This window comes from Lycium ferocissimum, chromosome 7, assembly GCF_029784015.1.
Source record: "Lycium ferocissimum isolate CSIRO_LF1 chromosome 7, AGI_CSIRO_Lferr_CH_V1, whole genome shotgun sequence".
NCBI classification, from domain to species: Eukaryota; Viridiplantae; Streptophyta; class Magnoliopsida; order Solanales; family Solanaceae; genus Lycium; species Lycium ferocissimum.
In genome coordinates this window covers 46,184,848-46,196,883 of record NC_081348.1, presented here as the reverse complement: position 1 = coordinate 46,196,883, position 12,036 = coordinate 46,184,848, and the positions used below count along the sequence as shown (strand labels likewise).

The 12,036-nt window shown below is 32.6% G+C and overlaps 1 long non-coding RNA gene across 1 annotated transcript; it reads left to right on the top strand.

Annotated features, from left to right (window-relative positions):
* The first annotated feature begins 3,450 nt into the window (after positions 1–3,450).
* LOC132065383 (uncharacterized) lies at positions 3,451–9,346 on the top strand. The gene is made up of 3 exons (XR_009416719.1): positions 3,451–3,592; positions 8,780–8,899; positions 8,987–9,346. It is a non-coding gene; the product is annotated as an uncharacterized LOC132065383 (long non-coding RNA).
* The last annotated feature ends 2,690 nt before the right edge of the window (positions 9,347–12,036 follow it).

Below are 12,036 nucleotides of genomic sequence, written 5' to 3'. Positions count from 1 at the left end.
CTTTCCACCGTCTCAATTTACGTGCAATCTGACATGAGATTTAATAATTGAAACCAAATAAAAAAAAAATACACTTTGTAAAATTTGTGATCCAAAATAAGTGTTAAATATTTGTGTGGATATAAATCATTTTATAAAGTTAAATCGTTTTAAAGTATGAAAAGGTGACAGTTTTTTTTTTTTTTTTAACAAACTAAAAAGAAAAATGTGCCGTATAAATTAGGACATAGTGAGTAATTGATAAATGGCATAAGATTTATGTGGTTAAAAAGTGAATCATTTTTTAAATTGTCGATTAGGTGTTCGACCTCACATTGTGGGATTTCACTGGATATGTTGTTGTGTTCGACATTCAAATTGAAACTTGATTAATTCGAATTCACCGAAAAAATGACTTTATATCAAACGTTCAAACTCCAAAACTTTGGGAATGAAGGATTTTTTACCGGTCCACCCCAATCTTAGGCGGTTTGAGATGGGATGGGTGTGTTGGAGAACAAGGAGAAATGAATGTATTTCTATCCTTTAGAAGAGCGAGTTTAAGAGCACCTTCGTCGTCCGTCTGTGGGCCTCCAAAAAAATTTTGGGCCCACATATTATTAAACACAAATCAACTAATATTAAATTTCTATCCTTTAGAAGAGCGAGTTTAAGAGCACCTTCGTCGTCCGTCTGTGGGCCTCCAAAAAAATTTTGGGCCCACATATTATTAAACACAAATCAACTAATATTAAAAAAAAAAAAATTGGGTCCCATATTAAACACAAATCAACCAATATTAAAAAATAAATAATGTCAAAAAAAATATGCAGATTTTATATTTGTAGCAAACACTAATATAATAAAGTTTTAGGAACATAAACTACAATGTTAGTCAGAGCCCACATATTAAACACAAACCAACCAATATTAATTTAATTTTTGTAAATATTCTTGGTTTGCTCATTTTACTTGTCATGTTGTCTTTTGATGATTTTTTAAGGAAGCGTCAATTAGAATTATAATTTGACTAATTTACCTTATTCATTATTTGATCTCCATTTGATATTATTTTTTCTTTACGACATTAATCTCTTTTCACATTTATTAGAGTAAGAATAAAAATGAAAAAGTAATTAACTTCTATCTTATTTTAAAATATAAACATTTTAAGTAAAAAACACCAACCAATATTAAAAAAAAAAAAAATAGGTAAAAAAAGTGCAACCCACCATCTCCAAACTCACGGGCAAAAAAAAAGTGGACCCCATATTAACAAAATCAAGCAATATAAAAAAAAAGTGAATCCCATTAAAAAACAAATAATGTCAAGAAAAAAAGGTGCAAATTTTGTATTCGTAACAAACACTAATATAATAAAGTTTTATATACGGAGCACAAACTACAATGTTATACTAATTGTGTTTTGAACATTAAAAAAAATAAAGTAAAAAAGTGAAACCCACCATCTCCAAACTCACGGGGAAAAAAAAAGTGGACCCCATATTAATAAAATCAAGCAATATAAAAAATAAAAAATAAAAAGTGAATCCCATATTAAAATAACAAACAATGTAAAAAAAAAACGTGCAGACTTTGTATTCGTAGCAAACACTAATATAATAAAGTTTTAGATACGGAGCACAAATTACAATGTTATATTAATCGTGTTTTGAACATATTATATATATATATATATGCATAAAAATAGTGCAAACTAATAATGTCCAAAAGGGTGGGCCCTATACTAAACAACACCAAGCAATATAAAAAATGGACTCCATATTAACAAAATCAAGTAATATAAAAAAAAAAAGTGAACCCCATATTAAAAAAAAATAATGTCCAAAAAAACAAAAGGACTTTGATTAGTAGTAAACACTAATTTCCAAAGTATCTCATTAAGTCAATAATAATGGATTCATCAAGCACGTGCGTATCAATCCATTAGTGGAAAAATGAAACCGCTTTTCTTCAAAATCAAACCATACGCTTTTTCTTATTTTTTTATATTCCCGAGATCTAATCTAAATATTAAACATGTATTCACGTTATTCCGCCATGTCATTTATCCGTTATGTTCACTAAAATAAATATACTTAAAATATTTATATTTTAAAATAAGATAAAATAATGTGAAAAGAGATTAATGTCGTAAAAAAATCAAATAGAGATCAAATAATGAATAAAGTAAATTAGTCAAATTATAATTCTAATCGACGTTTTTCTTAAAAAATCATGCAAAAGACAACATGACAAGTAAAATGAGCTAAGAGAATATTTACCAAAAATTAAAAAATAGTATTTCATCATTTAAATAGAAAATCAATTTTTATTTTGTTTCGTTTTAAACATGTAAAATTAATTTAATAATTTGAATTAGAATTATCCAAATCAAAATTTGATAAAAAATAATAAGTATTTTACACCTTTAAATTAATCGAATTAAAATTGAAAATATCAACGATGCTTAACTATTGCTATTATTTTATTTCAAAGAGAGGAAAATAGTTTCCTTTAAACAAGCCTTCTCTTTTAAAAAATATTAATAAATTTGCCGTTTTTGTATTCGTAGCAAACATTAATATAATAAAATTTTAGATACGGAGCACAAATTACAATGTTATATTAATCGTGTTTTGAACATAATATATAGTCTATATATATATATATATAATCACTATTCAAAGACAATTACATACACATCGCACTATAATTTCTTTTTCTTGACGTCTAGTTAGTTATGAAATTTGGTTTTTCTATTTATATTAGGATTTTTCTTTTTTGCTAAAAGTTTCTTTTTAATTAACAAACATTTATTTTAACATTTGGTGGAGTTTCTTGTTTTTTATAGTTAAATACTCCCTCCGGATCAAAAAGAGTGTCCACTTATTAAATGAAGGAAAAATTAATCTAGTTTTTCCAAATTTATCCCTATTAGTGTTATGTGATCAAATCTTAATACCTATTTAATGAGGAGCAATAGTCAAATTACCTATTCTTTTTAGGAGTTAGTATTTTCTTAAGGAGTATACAAATGTCTAAGTGGATACTCTTTTTGATTCGGATGGAGTATATTTTTTACTGTTTTCGGCAAATATTTTATGGAGACTAACTAGGCGTTTGGCCATAGAAACCAAAAAAAAAAAATCACTTTTTTTGGAATTTTGGAGTTGGAGTTGTGTTTGGCCATAGTTTTTTAAATTATATTTTTTTGTTGAAATGTAGTTGTTTTGGTTGTGAAAAAAAGTGAAAAATTTCAGTAATACAACTTGAAGTTATATTTGAAATTTTTTGCGACCAAACGTTGATTCTGAAAAAAAGTGAAAAAAAAATTCCGGATAAAAGTGAATAATTCTTATGGCCAAACGGCCCCTCAAAGTGTCAACATTTGAAAATTTTGAAGGATCAAAACTTGTAATTGCATAACTTAAAGAATTATTTTGAATCTTTCCTCAAACATAAGGGAGTATTTTCTTAGAAGAAAGAAAAATATGAGGAAAAGATAGTGGTTCATTTAGCAAACAACGCCAAAATCATCAATCGGGTCGGGTCGCAGCCAATAGAGAAGAAAAGACCATCAAAGCTTTCAGTTTTCTACAGATTCTTACTGGTAAAGTTTTAATTTTTTCGTCGAATTCAGTCCCTCAAGTTCTGGGTTTTGCTTTTTGTAACTGTAATAGGAGGTTTGAAGTGAACAGAGAATATACAAGTATGGATAATTTCATATAATAACTATCCAACATAAAATATTACATCCATGTAGCCATATTTTTAATTTACATCCACATATCCAACTTTTTTAATAAACCTTGTATAAAAGTGGACCACTTCGGGTAATATTAGAAATATGGGCTATTTCAGGTAAATAATTTCTCCAAATAGACATAGAGTGTTATTTTCCCTATTTGATCTTGTTGGAAGGTTCAGTATATTTGGGGAAATTTTGATCTTTGATTGATGAAACTTTGTGGAATTCTTGAAATGCATATGGGTTTTAATTTGGGAAAATTTCAAAAATATATAAGTTGGTCACTTACATTGCAAAAAAATAGCCCAAAAGTTACATTACGAAAAATAGCCCAAAATATAAAGGCATATATAAACATATACAAACACTTATACCAACATATACCAACATATACAAACATATATACAAAGGCAGAGAGAGAGAGAGCGAGAGAGAGTGAGAGAGAGAAAAGCTTGGTTCATTTTTTTAAAAATTAAAAAAAATGGGTCAATTTTGATAGCATTGTCGCCCCAATGAACATATAGTGTAATTTTCTCTTTTAATTTTTCTTGAAACTTAATGAACTCTTGAGTTAAAATTCAGAATAAAGGTTTGTAGATGTTATTTTTTTAAAAAAATTTATATTTTGCCATTGCATTAAGTTTTGGTATTTTGCCGTGGCTTTCTTCACTCGTGTTATTTCTTTTCTGTACTGCTTTGATATGCTTTTCCTTGAGCCGAGGGTCTATCGGAAACAACCTCTCTACCTCCCAAGGTAGGGGGTAAGGTCTGCGTACACTGTATCTTCCCCAGACCCCACTTGTGTGATTATTTTTTGGATGACACGGGAACCCGCAGCTGCTACCCTTCGGGTGGGCACAGGGTAAGCCCAGCTCCTGTGCAATAGCTCACAAACCATACAAGAGAGATAATCCACACTAGGCAAGCCTCGTGCGACGAGCTCGACCCAGAAGGCAAATCCCTTGCTATTATAGGCAGGGGGTTTCGAACCTCAGACCTCCATTATGCAAGCCTCATGCTCAACCAACTAAGCCACTCTTGCGGGTCCCCACTTGTGCGATTATACTGGCTATGTTGTTGTTGTTGTTGCATTAACTTTTGAGTATCCATGAGGTTTGAAGTGAACAGAGACAAAAGTCTTATCTTTTACATAATTTGAACATGTTGGAAGGGTTCAGCATATTTGGGGAATTTTTTTGACATTTGATTGATGAAATCCGGTGGGATTCTTGAAATGTATTGAAATGCATATGGGTTTTAATATTTCGTTGGAAAGTTCAGTATCTTACTGGTAAAGTTTTAATTTTTCGTTCAATTTACTCTCCTAAAATTCTGGATTTTACTTTTTGTAACCTCACTAGGACTATGGCTCTCTGAATTTGTCATTGGAACTCTTAGTTATAATTCAGAATAAAGAGGTTTGAAGATGTTAACTTTTACCTTATAAAAAAGACAGATTAAAGGTTTAATTTTTTTATTTTGCGACTACATTAAGTTTTTACTATCCATGAGGTTTGAAGTGAACAGAGAAAAAACTCTTATGTTTATACAATTTGGTCTTGTTGGAAGGGTTAAGCATATTTGGGAAATTTTTTGACCTTGGATTGATGGAACTTTGTGGGCTTCTTGGAATTGTATTGAAATGCGGAAGCGGATTCAGAATTTAAACTTGATTAGTTCAGCTTTTAAAGTTTTTAGAGCTGAACTAATTATACTTCTTAAATTATGGGTTCAAAATATTTTATTTGGTAAATTTTAAGTGTTCCCGGTCAAAAATAGTGGGTTCGGTTTAACGGTTAAACTTTAACCTATAGATAATTGAGCTACATTGGCCACTGATGAAATGATTCATTTTAGGTTCGGTACCGAGATGCATTCTTTTTCTTCTTAATATTATGAATGAGATACCTAAGAATGAAAATTGGCTATAGTGTCCACTACTACATTTTCTAACCCTCAAGACACGCTACCGATGAGCTTGCCGTTTGATGGCATTGGTAGGTAGAGTTAGTAAGTATTGCCAAGTCTAGTGGCTGGTACTTTTGGATTTATTTAGGTTGCTGTGAATTCTGAGCAGTTATTTGATTACTGTATTTAGGGAGATAAGAGGGAGATAGTTGAAAGTTGAAACTTGTAAAACATAAACATTTGTACTATCTGAGTCTATTGGATTTTCAAATGAGTTACTAATTGTCAATTGTGAAAAAGGGATTTCCCTGTCCCAATGTTTGAGGTAAGTTCTTTTTCCAATAATATTGATATAGCACCAAATGGTCTGTGTGTATATATATATATGTATATATATTTTTTTTTTCTTGCATCAAAGACGGGAATAAACAAGAGAGAACTTTTGATACCTTGATATCGTGCTCTTGGAACCTTCAAATTATCTCCTACTTCTTTCTCCATAACAACCAAAAGATACAAAACGGAGACTTTTTCCTTGTGTCCAATTTACTTAACTTCCACCTTGCCATCATTTCCGCCACAGAATTAGGTATCAGCCAATTAATGTTGAACTTTATGAATATAGGCTCCATACTTCGAGGCAAACTTCAATGCCATAGAAGGTTTTCCATTTCTCCCTTCCCTCCCCAAATTCTCAACAGTCGAAGCAGTTCTGCACGCAGCACACCACATGAAGAATGCCACCTTCTGGGGAGCTCTAGACCGCAACAGAACTTTGCACATTTTTCTAGGTTCTCCAGCCCTTGTAAACTCTCCTAAAAAAGACTTTATTAAGAAGCATTTTGAGGACAACGCTTTCCATAACATACTAGAGTATCATTTTGCCCAAACTTCGTATAAAAAGTACATACAATATAATGACCTCACTTCGTCCAACTTCGAAGTCTGTAAAGTTTTTTTTGAAGGATACGTCTCCAGATGGTTGAATATGCTCCCTCTTCATCATCTCAGCTACTATGAGTGATCTTATAGTTGGATAAAGAATTAAAATTACTTGTGAAAATTATCTTGAGGGTATTTTCTCTAAATCAAAAATCAATCCAAAACTGTACTCCACTTCCATTTTTAAAATAGAATTCAGTAAACTTATAAGTCCGTTTTAATCTTCATGGTACCTGCCTTCAGACTCCTCCACAGACTCATCCTGTATGCCTAAGATACCTTCTTTGTTAACCAACCAAATTGTTGCTATCGTTGTGGAAATTACCTTCCTCTACATGGCTTGCTCTTTGAGTCTTCATTTGCATATTTCCATAATCATTTTCCTTATAGTGTTTGGTTAAAGATGTCTGATCAGCAAATACCCAGCTTGAGGTGACCTTATCATCGTTACATGGTGATATCTCCATTATAGTAATCCCATAAAAAGTTCATCGTGAATTCGTACTGATGTCTAAACAAAAGACTTAAGGACCTTATGGTATACTTGATACTGTTGCTTTAATCGTCCTGCCTCCTTTAGAGAGGTATTTTTCTAGCCAGTTCTCCAATCTACTTTCTTACAAATATCTATATAACTAGTTTTGGAAGTTAACCATCTTTGAACCTTCCTCCTAACAAGACCAATATTTGTGAAAAGTTCAACTATCTTCTGCGTTCTTCCACCTTGACAATTGTGTGCACCTTCAAACCGGATCTGGCTTTCTCATGGTAATGCTCAAACCAGATACTGCCTCAAACTTCAATAGCATTTGAAACAATGCTCTGATTTGTTGAGATTGAAATTCACTGGAAATGCGTCATATGCAGGTAAGAAATGTGTAACGTGCACTCCTCTCTTGACACACCGCTTCTTCTAAAGCATCTAAAAATTCATTTAGGATGACTTTATAAAAAAATAAAAATAAATCTTACAACGGTGGTGTTTGGGCTAGATTATGCACATATCGACTATTCCACAGAGTACGTGCTATCTTCCACCAGTTCAAATATTGGGAAACTTTGCCAACCAAGCCTTGTAGATGGGAAAAACACCTAGAGTTTTTTTTTTTGTCTCTACTAGGATTTTACGCTCAGATTTGAACACTTGTCTCCAAAGCTCACAGTCTTTCGGAAGACTTTTTCTAATAGCTTAGTTAATGATTCCGTCAGAAATAGTAGTATTGGGGATAGTGGATCCAAAATTGGGGATTTTCAGCCATCATGAGAATGATGTCAATTGGTTGAAAGAGGTTCCCCTTGGATGGCATATCCCTTCCATAGTATAAATTCGCATGGTTACCCATCAGTAATAAGCACATTTTATATGATGTATGAAGCAACTGAATGATATTAATCACGCATATTAATGAATAGTTCAAAGCTTTTTCTCTGATAAAGGAATATTAAATGTTTTTTTTTGGTACTATTTCAAGTTTAGTTAATGGAATTGGGAATGTTAATGGTATATGCTCTGTGTTAATTATCTGTACTTCTATGAAAATAGATGGGGAGTATTTAATATGGCTATATAACTTGTCATCATCTCAGGTTAAGGTAGTGCTTATTCAAAACATTCAGTATAAAAGAGATGTAAAGAACTAAAATTTTGGTGGTATGATTTAATATCTGTATCGTAGTATGCAGTACTATATTTAGATTCAGTGCGTGGATATTGATGTGCATCAACCTCAAGACGGAAGTCTATTTCTATCATTGTTTCCCGTCACTGCTAAACACTTATCATTCACTAGGTTTCACCTAAAAAAATTGTACTTCTTGAAACTGTTGAAAGAATTGTAAACGGCAGTACTTTGTTTTCTATTTCATAAGTTTTCTATTTCATAAGCTTTTTCTGGACCATTCCGAAAGCACTGATTAAATTTGTCCTTTAGAGTTTGATTTTGTAGGATAAAGCACAACATATAACATAGAGATAATTATGCTGATGTTATCTATAGTACTGTTATCTATAGACATGAATTCTTTTGATTCTCGAAATATTCTTTTGCCTCAAACTTATAGTTGCTTTGAGGAAGATTCTAACAAAAATGCTGCATCTATAGCTTTTTATAGGAGTTGTAACTGAAGTTTAATGGTTTTTATTTCCTGAATTTTTTTTTCCGGCTCAGACTTATTTCTCCTTTTTGTTTTTTCTCCCAGTTCTTAGATACTAAAACATCCTGCTTTTTCTCACTTGATGTCTCGCAAGCGCAATGTCATTGTTGCCACAGGCTTGCTAGTCTTTGCAGCTGGTGGCTTATCCTTTCCATTTTACATGGCGTAAGTAAAACTTCGTTGTTGGTAAAAAATAATGAGGTAATCTCTCATAGTATTGATTTATTGGAAGTTATCTTTGTTTCAATTCAGGACAAGATCGTCAAGGGCAACTCCATTGATTGATTCATCAAAGCCGTTGCCACCACAGGCGACCTTTCGTGGGCCTTACATCAACACAGGATCGCGTGATATTGGACCTGATCATCGAACTTACCCCAAGAAATAACAACTTTCTTAGTTAGAAACTAGTTTGCTAGTAATTGAAGACTGCTTTAAATTCTCCTCTCTTTCTATTTTATGTAAAGAGATAATAATGAGTCTGTTGAAACTGTGTTACGCTGTGGAGAAAACTAGCAAGTTTGAGAGTGATTCTTTTAGGGATAGGAGAGCCTTATCTGGCCTGAACAACACTGTTATAAATATAAATTGATGTTCTTTTAGGGAAAGAGTGACCCTTTTCTCATATCATTTCATTTCAGACATATAATTGTGTTATTGCCTTGTAAGTAAATTTTTCGTTCAGCAACAGCTTTCTGTAATGTGCAGCATGTAGGATCAATAGAAAAATGCCTTTCAGTAATCTAACATGTAACTATAATGCATTTTCAGTTAGCTATGTCATCCAACCATTCTAGTATATCCCATAGGATTGTTATTTTCTAACCCACCAATCAAACACGTGATAAAATAATCTTGCACTATTATTGCATCAAAACCTAGCACTATTATAGACATATCATGTGGTGCATAAAACTGCCTAAATACGGAGTAGCAGATCAAGAGTCTGGCGCCTAAATGGCACCTTTTTCAACCAAAAATTTCAAAAGGAGTCCTTGGTTACACGATAAACCAAAAAGGGTTTATCGTGTAGCCCTACATGATTTACCCAAAATTGTAACGGCCTTCGTCTGTTTCCTTCTCCAATTTTTTTTTTTTTTTTAAAAAAAATTATACAAGGCAAATCGTGTGCCTTAAGAATGGTGAGAAAAACATATTGAAGAGAGATCACAATATCTAGCCCCTTTAATTTTGACATCTCATTAATATATATTGTTGCTTGATGTTTATATGATTTTAATAATTCTGTTGGCTTAGTTAAAAGTTATGTTGGTTGATGCAAGTTGGAGAGCTTATGTAACTGTCTGGGAATTGCAGTATGAAAATTTTTTCTTGATAAATAAATATTAGATTTATAATTTTGGGCGGACCATCCTTAAAATTTATAGCAGTGTAATTTTTTTTAAAAAAAAACTATTAGTGAATTTAACACTTAATAAATGTTAAAGTGTTCATTACAATCCGGAAATTGCTGACCAATTCCTACTCTACTATTGACAAAAGCCTATACACAACATAACTAGCATCTAATAAACATAAAAACATTACATCAGAACCTAACTTCATACTGTGGAAATGAGTTAAATGATGCAAGATGCTGCTGCCAGCTGGGAAACTTGTTGCCTCTGGTGTGTATATGGAGGGCAATCTCTTTACCAATTCTGTCAGCAGAAGTACTACCACCCTGAAAGCTGAGCTAGTTTCTGTCCCTCCATACCAACTAGACAAACGTACCAAAAACATAAGAAACTATAGCCCAGTATCCAGCTTGCCAAGTAGTGACTGGCTTGGACTGACCCAACCATGTCAGCAGCCTGGACCAAATAGATTTCACATAGATGCAATCAAAAAACAAGTGCTCAAATAACTCATCAGCTAGACCACAGAAAAAAAATGTTTGAGGGACCTAAATTTGACTGGCAGGCTTACTAACTTCTCTTTAGGGAAGATCATGAGATGAAGCTACCATACTTAAAGGCAAATCGTGTAGGGGTGCACGATTTGCTAAAAAAAACTTTTTGTATAATTTTTTTCTTAAAATAAAATAGGAGGCGGAAACAGACGAAGGCCGTTACAATTTTGAAAATGTCACGATATTGCACACGCGCTTCTCACCTATAATTAGACAGAATGATTAACAACTCACAAAAGCAATACTAAATAAATACAGAATCATAAACTTTACATTTACGTTGAAATGAAGTTCGTGTTGTTGGTAGTTCTTACATGGGCAGGGGCGGAGCCACATTGGCTCCAGGGGGTTCGAACTTTCTCGGGAAAAAATTACAGTATATTTTCAAAGTTAAAATTATTTTATTATGTATATATAGTAGATGTTGAACCCCCCTGACTTCTTCGTGTATTTACCTTGCAATTTTTGAACCCTCTAGATAAAAATTCTGGCTCCGCCAATGTACATGGGGTAAGTAAAACTTCGTTGCTAGTAAAAAATAATGAGGTAGTAATCTCTCATAGTATTTGCTTTATTGATAAAGTTATCTTGGTTTTAATTCAGGTCAAGATCGTCAAGGGAAACTCCAGTGATCGATTCATCAAAGCCGTTGCCACCTGATCAGGCGACTTACATCAACACAGGATCGCTTGATATTGGACCTGATCACCAAAACTTACGTACCCTAAGAAATAACATAAATTTCTTAATTAGAAACTAGTAGTTTGCTGGTAATTGAAGTCACTTTAGATTTTCCCAGTTCCATATTCAGTAAAATGACAGTTGAAACTGGCTTACTTTCCTTATGTTCTGGAGAAAAGCTAACTGTAATGTCGATATTCCTCTTAAATCAGCTCGGATTAATGAAGAAAAATGGCATGTTTGAGAGTGATTCTTTTAGGGATACTCGAGGACAGCCCTAGCTAGCCTGAACATCAGTGTTACAAAAGAAATAATGCTCTTTTTTGGTAATAGTAAGTCTTATCTAATATCCTTTCAAACAGGTAATTGTGTTGTTGCTTTTTCAGTGTATTTTCATTCAGAAACCCATGTTGCTCGTACTTTTCGAAAATGTAGTCAGGTGCATGCCAGATCCTTCAAAAGTAGTGCATTTTCGGAGGATTCAACACAAGCACGGCAACATTTTTGGGAAATCCAAGCAAGTGAGAAACAGTTGTCTGTCTGTATAATATGCAACACTACCTTTCAACTGTCTTAACATATATAATGCATTTGTAATCTACCATTCAAACATCTCATGGAGTATAAATTATATGTCAGCTCCGAGAAAATCTGAACTTTTGGTTTTATGAATAATTTCTCATTTTCATCTGGCCTCCTGATGTTTGCA